Source organism: Ursus arctos, unplaced genomic scaffold, assembly GCF_023065955.2.
Source record: "Ursus arctos isolate Adak ecotype North America unplaced genomic scaffold, UrsArc2.0 scaffold_18, whole genome shotgun sequence".
NCBI classification, from domain to species: domain Eukaryota; kingdom Metazoa; phylum Chordata; class Mammalia; order Carnivora; family Ursidae; genus Ursus; species Ursus arctos.
The window spans coordinates 9,920,476-9,928,794 of record NW_026622852.1 but is presented as its reverse complement, the minus strand read 5'-3'; the positions used below and the strand labels follow the sequence as shown (position 1 = coordinate 9,928,794).

The 8,319-nt window shown below is 40.2% G+C and overlaps 1 pseudogene; it reads right to left on the bottom strand.

Moving 5' to 3' along the window:
• Positions 1-2,183: 2,183 nt before the first annotated feature.
• Positions 2,184-8,319, bottom strand: part of LOC130543999 (60S ribosomal protein L30-like) — a 48,422-nt pseudogene continuing 42,286 nt past the window's right edge.

The following is an 8,319-nucleotide window of genomic DNA, read 5'->3' as shown; positions in this document are numbered from 1 at the left end:
GGAGGCCACGGGAGGGTTCGATTTGGGAGATAATGCATTTGGGGTTGGTTTCAGAGATCTCCCAAAGCTGCGACTTGCAGTGGTCATGGGGGAGGTCCTCCGGGTGACCTAACATGAAGGGCTGTCCACAGGGAAAGACTGAAGAGAGGAAGGACCTGGAGCCAGCAGGTTGCTGCATGTGAGTCTTTCTTTTGAGGAGTCCCAGAAAATCCGAGAGGAGGGAGAGGGAGAATTGTTCTAACTTCCCATTGCACATGCTGAACGAGGAGCACAAGGGTTTGATGGTTCAAGATGGCTCTTGCAGCTGATTCCACTGTATCTCCTTTGAGGTGGGAAGATGGAGGAACGGTGTGTTAGTTTACTAGGGCTGCCCTAACCAAGTACCACAGACTTGGTGACTTAAACGACAGAAATTAATTTTTTTATTTCTTTGGTTTTTAAAGATTAATTAATTAATTAATTTTAGAGATGGGGAGGAGCAGAGGGAGAAGGAGAGAGAGTCTTAAGCAGACTCCGAAGCTGAGTGCAGAGCCCAATGGGGGGCCTCGATCCCAGGACCCTGAGATCATGTCCTGAGCTGAAACCAAGAGTCAGATGCTTAATTGACTTTGCCACCCAGGCGCCCCCAGAAATTTATGTTATCACAGCTGGAGGCCAGAAGTCAGAGATCAGGGTGTGGGTAGGGTTAGTTTCTTCTGAGGCCTCTTTCTTTGGCTTATAGTTGACTGGCTTTTCCCTGTGTCCTCACACAGTCTTCCCTATTCACCCGTGTTTGTGTCCTAATCTCCTCTTCTTATTACAAACCCCAGCCATATTGGATTAGGGGCTACCCTAATAACCCTCGTTTTAACTTAATTGCCACTTTAAGACCCTATGCCCAAATACAGTCTGTTTTAGGAATTAGGACTTTGACATATGAATAGTTGGGGGGAGCGCAATGCAACCCATAGCAAAGCGGGAAAGACAAAAGGGTATGTCATGTCTCAGCTGATCAGCCCTCTTTAATGGGCTTTCCTTGAAGCCCCATCCTACAACCACTCACATCTCGTTGGACATCCTTGGTGAGGAAATGTAGTTTTCTATAGCTTGACCCATTGCTGCACTTAGTAAACTTGGGCGTGGCTGGTGAAGAAGAAGTGGAAATGGGCATGTGAAGGACTAGCCAGACAAGAATACTGAAGTAAATGTGTCTTTATTTGTAGTCATGAACTAGGATGGTTCGTGTCTGTGAAGAAGGTACATCTTTTCACTATGGATATGTATTCACCAGTCTTTTATATTGGGTCCTGTGTTATAAGGCATGGACTTTGGTGGCTGGCTATCCGCCATAGCCTGGAACGTTTCCCTTAGGGTAAAAGGAGCATGTCTCCCTTTGTGAGGGCACTAGGGCTTAGGCTGGGGAGAAGAGCAGCAAAGGGAAAGCAAGAGGAGGAAAAATTAAAGAAGTGTGGGAGGGATGCCTGGGTGGCTCAGTCGGTTAAGCATCTGCCTTCGGCTCAAGTTGTGATCCCAGGGTCCTGGGATAGAGCCCCACATATCAGGCTCCTTGCTCCATGAGGAACCTGCTTCTCCCTCTGCCTACCACTCCCCCTACTTGTGCTCTCTTTCTCTGACAAATAAACAAATAATATGTTAAAAAAAAATAAAGGAAGTGTGGCAGCAGGGAATAGGATGAAGACAAGAGGAAATGATAGACCATGAAAACAGATGGGGAAAGATCAGGTCCCCTCTCCAGACTCTGCAGTGCCCACCCCCGCAGCAGCGAGGGGGCAGACATGGTGGGGGAGAGTTCCCCAGCAGGTGGACAGAGAATGAAGGTGAGAGGAGAGAAATAGGCGGCATCCCAAGAGAGAGGGAGGGACAGTTCTTGGACAAGCACTGAGGCAGTGTGGGGCCAGGCCCAGGGGAGTGCCCGCTGGAACAGTCCTGAAAACCCAGCAGGTTTGCTGCAGAAAGCTCCAGCGCTATTACTTCTTTGGAGAAATACCCATTGGGTCCTAACCCCCGCTCATCTACAAGCTTCCTGACTTCTGTGTCGTCAATTTTCCATGCTGCTAAATGGTGAAATGATGCTAATAGTGAATGTTAGGAACACTGGGCTTGTTCTGCTCATTTCTCTCAAGGCCACTGCCCGTGATGCCTGTGGCTCTAGTCCTTTCGCAGGAGGTAGTCACTGAGGTTTTTATTGGAAGGTGTTATTTGATTTCTTTTTTTTTTTAAGATTTTATTTATTTATTTGACAGAGAGAGAGAAAGCACAAGCAGGCAGAGCGGCAGGCAGAGGGAAAGGGGGAAGCAGGCTTCCCGTTGAGCAGGGAGCCCAATGCAGGACTCAATCCCGGGATCTTGGGATCATGATCTGAGCTGAAGGCAGACGCTCAACTGACTGAGCCACTCAGGTGCCCCAGAAGGTGTTATTTGATGTCTGATGCGACACAGCAGGGCCTGTCCATCAGCTGAGGCAGGCGGAGCTCCCCGGAGTGGGAAGGAGGGACAGCATTACCATGGTGACGAGATAACTGGCTGGGCACTGAGCTAAGCACCTTCCTCTAGAAAGGCAGGAAGAAGTTGTTCCTCCCTTTCATCCCTGAGTCATAGCTGACTTGCGTAAACGCCTCATTCTTCATTAATGGCCGACATCTCCTACTATGGTGGGAAGTAAGAACAATGGTCAAGATGGCCAACACCATGTAGGTTTTCTGGTTTTAACCTTCTAATGAAGATTTCGGTCTCTGCTGAGGGCACGTATAATATAGTTAAATTTTTCTTTTTCTTTTTAAACATGCTCTGGTTAGTTTTATTAAAGAAATATTTTGATGATTTACTTTTCACCTGTATGTTCCGGCATGCTTCTAATGCTTTCAGACCCCCTGGGTCAATGGTAGCCGGTGTACATACTCTGTAGTATTTCCCACATGCTGTGCCTAATTCAATATTATTGCCACTGTAGTTTGGACACCTGTTTCGGCGTCATGGTGCAGCCTTCTATTTGAGATTTCTTCAAGGCTGGGCAGTCGCTGGCAAGGAGGACCAGCTTCGTTTTGCAACGTCCGATCATTTCCAGAGTCTGCTTGTACCCCAGCATGTATTTCCCACTTTTCATAACGAGTTGAAGCCTAGAGGTGATCAACTCCAGTGACTTTTTCATCTTCTTTGCGGTCACCATCTTCCTGCCTTAGGTGTGGAACAGCACCAACCAGGAGCAGCTACCAAGATGGCGGGGAGCAAGACAGATAATATGGTTAAATTTTCAAATGTCAGCCAAATTTTGAAGGATATGATCAACTGACGAGCAAACTAGATTTATTAGCTATGTAACATTGAACAGCATCAAACTTGGGTTAGAATATATGTACTTCCTCCAATGCTTGACACTTGAAGTTGAAAATACTCCTTTGGATGTTTACAAATGTTTGAGGGTAGCACTGATTTGTTTTCTTCACATCTCCAGGGCTTATGGCAAATAGTATGTATGTAGTAAGTACTGAATAAATGAAGGTTTTTAAAAATCACTCACATGGTCACTCATACATTGCTGATGGCACAGCCACTTTGGAAAACAGTTGGGTGGTTAGTTCAATATACACTTATGTATGTGATGGTTAATTTCGTGTGTCAACTCAACTAGGTTATGATGCCCAGTTGTTTGGTCAAACACCAGTCTAGATATTGTTGCAAATGTATTTTTTAGATGTGATTAATACTGGTAATCAATAGATTTTGAGTAAAGCATATTACCCTCCTTAATGTGGTGGCCTTGTCTGATCAGTTGAAGTTCTTTTTTTCCCACATTAACGACTTTTTAATTTTTCTTAGATTTTTATTTATTTATTTGTCAGAGAAAGAGAGCACAAGTAGGGGGAGCGGCAGGCAGAGGGAGAAGCAGGCTTTCCGCTGAGCAAGGAGCCGGATTTAGGATTCAATCCTAGGGCCCTGGGATCAGGACCTGAGCCGAAGGCAGACACTTAACCAACTGAACCACCCAGGCGTCCCTGACTGGTTGAAGTTCTTAAGAGCAAAGGCTGAGTTTCCTGAAGTAATTCTGCTTCAAGACTGAAACATGGAAACCCGCCCTGAGTCTCCCGCCTACCAGCATGCCCTGAAGATTCTGGACTGCAACATCCACCCTCACAGCCCTCTCTGTAGAGGAAAAGAAGCTGGTTTCAAAATACTGAAAATGAGTGAAAGGAGCCAGTTTCAAAAGTCCGTATGAATCTATTTAACGGAAGTTTGGGAAAAGGCAAAACTGTATGAATAGAAAACATATCAGTTGTTTCCAGGGTCTGGAGTTGGGGGTGGGATTGCCAATAAGGAAGCGTGAGCAAATTTGCTGGGCTAATGGAACTGTTCTGTATCTCGATTGTGGTTACATGACTGTGTGCATTTGTCAAAACTCATATTTCTGTACATTCAATAGAGCATTTTCTGTACATAAATTTATACCTTGATGAACACGACTTTTAAAAAAACCAGTCTTTTTATGGTCACTCTTAGACTCTTTTATCCTGTTGAAAGATACAGTAAAGAATTAATTCTAATACAACATTGCTTTTTCTAGGAAGACAGAAGTATTAGATGGACTATAACATAAAACAAAATGTTTTGTTTTGTCGGAGGGGGACAAGAAAATTTCGTCCTCGGGGTGGGGAGGAAAAAACTTTCTGTGAACTAGAAATTCTCATTTATCTGAGAAATTCTCATTTGTTTATAAATTATTTTAGAGTAGGAACATTTTGTAACTATTTACTGTAGTGGAAAAATCAATATATGAATGTTAGGTTACATTCAAACTTAATTGAAGTTACATTTAAGGAACAGTGATTTGCTTTAAAATAGCTATACCCTTTGACCTAGTGGTTTTCTACATAATAATTAATGTATTTTAAGAAAATAACTAGAGTGGATTATCAAAAAGACAAAAAATAACAAGTGTTGATGAGGATGTAGAGAAAAGGGAACCCCATGCACTGTTGGTGGGAATATGAATTGGTATAGTTGCCATGGAAGAAAGTATGGAGGTTCCTCAAAAAGTTAAAAATAGAAATATCATAAGATCCAGCAATTCTACGTCTGGGTATTTTTACAAAGAAAAGAAAAACACCAATTCGAAGAGATGTATACACCCCTATGTTAATTGCAGCATTATTTCTAATACCAAGCTATGGAAGCAACCTAAGTGCCATCGATAGATGAAGTGATAAAGAAGACGTGCAAAATATTACAATGGAATATTACTCAGCCGTAAAAAAGAGAAAATCTTGCCATTTGCTACAACATGGATGGGCCTAGAGGGTATGAAGCTAAGTGAACTGAGTCAGAAAGAGAAAGACAAATACCATATGATTTCACTTCTATGTAGAATTTAAAAAATAAAACAAATGAATAAACAAAAAACCCCAAACAGATGCATAGATACAGGAAATGAGCTGTTGATTACCAGACGGAAGAGAGTTAGTGGTGGAAAAAACAGAAGGAGGGAATTAAGAGGTACAAACTTCCAGTTATAACAAAAATAAGTCATGGGGATGCAGTGTACGGCATAGGGAATACAGTCAATACTATCGTCATAACTTTGTATGGTGATAGATGGTGAGTAGACTTATTGTGGGGGTCATATTGCAATGTATAAAAATATCGAGTCACTTTTATGTACGCCTAAAACTAATAGGATTTTTTATGTCAAATATACTTCAATAAAAACAAAAGAAAACAACTTGACAAGAGCAAAAGGCATTCATGGAAATATTATTTATGGTAGTGAAAACAGGAGATCACCTAAGTAATTATCAATAGAAGATTGGTGATATAAATAATGTTGTACCCGCTGAAAACCTATAGGTTTATATTTATTAACACAGAAAGAGGGCCATGACAAGCAGGCTACGAAACAGAATCCATGATATTATTTCATCAAAAAAAAAAAAAATGCATGTGAGCATGTATACTTTGAGAGTATATTTAGAAAAAAGTTTGAAAGCCTAGAACAACAAAATGTGAACAGTAATAAATTATTCATGGTAGAATTACAGAGCCAAGTTTCCATATGGTCTGCATTTAAAAAATTAAAATATTTTATTTTATAATTAGAGAAAAATTTTATTTCCACTTTGTCAAAGAAAACAAGACTCATCTACTATTCCCCACCCATCATCAAGTCATTAAAAACCTGAAAATAATTATATGGGCATCCTTTAATGCAAAAAAAAAAAATAGCCTCATTCATGTTAATGTAGCTAATCCAGATAGTTTAGCCTTTATAAATACGAAATGTGTAACAATGAAAGAAAAAATTGGAGAGGACTGCAAGTTTTCACGGCATGCAACAAAGATATGTAGAAATTAATGCAATGGTTCAGTGACAGCTCACCTCAGAAAATGGTAGCAAAAATAGACTCTCTGAAAGTAATTACTGCAAATAGCTAGGCCAGGGAAACTCAACTCATTCCATAATGAGACACAAAAAGGGAGCTGGCATGACACCAAAACCAAGATACTGAAATTATAAAAGGTGAGAAACAGCAGCGAAACTAACCAGAGAAGATATAACAAAAAATAATGTTGAAGATAGTCACTAAACATTTTGGCTATGAATTTTTAAAAAATATAAGAAATTGCTTCTCTAAAAGAAGACCCAAAGCAGAAATATAAAAACTTATGAAGGACATGGAGGAGAAAAAGGAGGACATGGCCAGAAAGCAGGAGGAAATGCAATTTGGGTGGAGTTTATTCTAGAAATTTCAATATTGGTAATATTTTAATATATTTCATTGTATTAATTTGAGGAGAAATTTATATAACTGTATTCACAGGTGCTGACAATACATTTGAGCAAATTAAAAAACTATGCTCAATAAACTTACTGGATAAAATAGATATAAATAGATATTTCCTTAACATGGCAAAATGGATTGATCTCAGCTCAAAACCCAACACCATGCTTCATAGCAGAACTTAGAAACATTTCCAGTAAAGTCAGGAACAAGATAAGGATGTGTGTTATCACTACTGTTATGTAAGAGGGTGGCAGAGAATTTAGCTAATGCAGTTAGACAAGAGAAATAAATTAGAGATGTAAAAACTGGAAAGGAAAAAGTAAAACCGTCAGTTTTTGGATGTTATGATTGTAAACTTGGGAAACCCAGGATAATTGAACAAGAAACTACCCAATAAAATGGAAAAAGTTTGGTAAAAGCTTAGTAGCTTTATATATATATATCAGACAAATGGAAGAAAAACCCCATTTATAATAGCAACAACAACAACAAAATTAAAAAACCTAGGAATAAACTAAACGAAAAATGTCTAAGACCTATATGAAGAAAACTTTTTTTAAAAAAAGATTTTATTTATTTATTTGACAGACAGAGAGAGAGAACACAAGCAGGGGGAGCAGCAGGCAGAAGGAGAGGGAGAAGCAAGCCCCCCATGGAGCAGGGAGCCCAAAGTGGGGCTCAATCCCAGGACCCTGAGATCATGACCTGAGCTGAAGGCAGACGCTTAACTGACTAAGCCACTCAGGTGCTCCTGAGGAAGCTTTTAAAAACTCTTAAATATGTAAAAGAAGACTTGGTACCATAAATACCTGAATTCTCCCTAAGGTAGTTTATAAATTTAATTCAGTCCCAACAAACATTTCAATAAGTTTATTTTGTTGAAAATATATTGTTTTGGAAAACTTGATCCTAAATTGTATATAAAAAAAGTAAGAAAAACCTGAAAATAGAAGCAATGATAAAAGATAACAATACAGGGTATTAAATATATTATAAAGCCTCATAATACTAGCATCTGAAAAATACAGGAGTTAGTGCCATACCTCACAACTTATCCCACAATAAATTCCTAAATGTAATATTTAATGGATATAGTATTTATTTATTAGGGTGAGGAAGGATAGAGGAAAAGAGAGAGACGATTTTTTTTTAAAGATTTTATTTATTTATTTGAGGGGGGAGAGGGAGCATGAGCAGGGGGAGGGGCAGAGGGAGAAGCAGACTCCCAGGTGATCAGGGAGCTTGATGCAGGACTTGATCCCATGACCTGAGCTGAAGGCAGACACTTAGCCGACTGAGCCACCCAGGAGCCCCAGAGAGAGACAATCTTAAGCAGTCTCCACACCCAGTATGGAGCTTGATCTGGGCTCAGTCTCGAAACCCTGAGATCATGACTTCAGCTGAAATCAAGAGTGCAAACCTTGACCACCCAGGTGCCCTCATGGATATAATATTTAAATGTCAAAAATAAAACCATGAAAGTTCTAGAAGAAAACTGAAGGGAATCCTTAGAAACTTTGGTGTGAGAAAGGCCTTTCCACCTATGA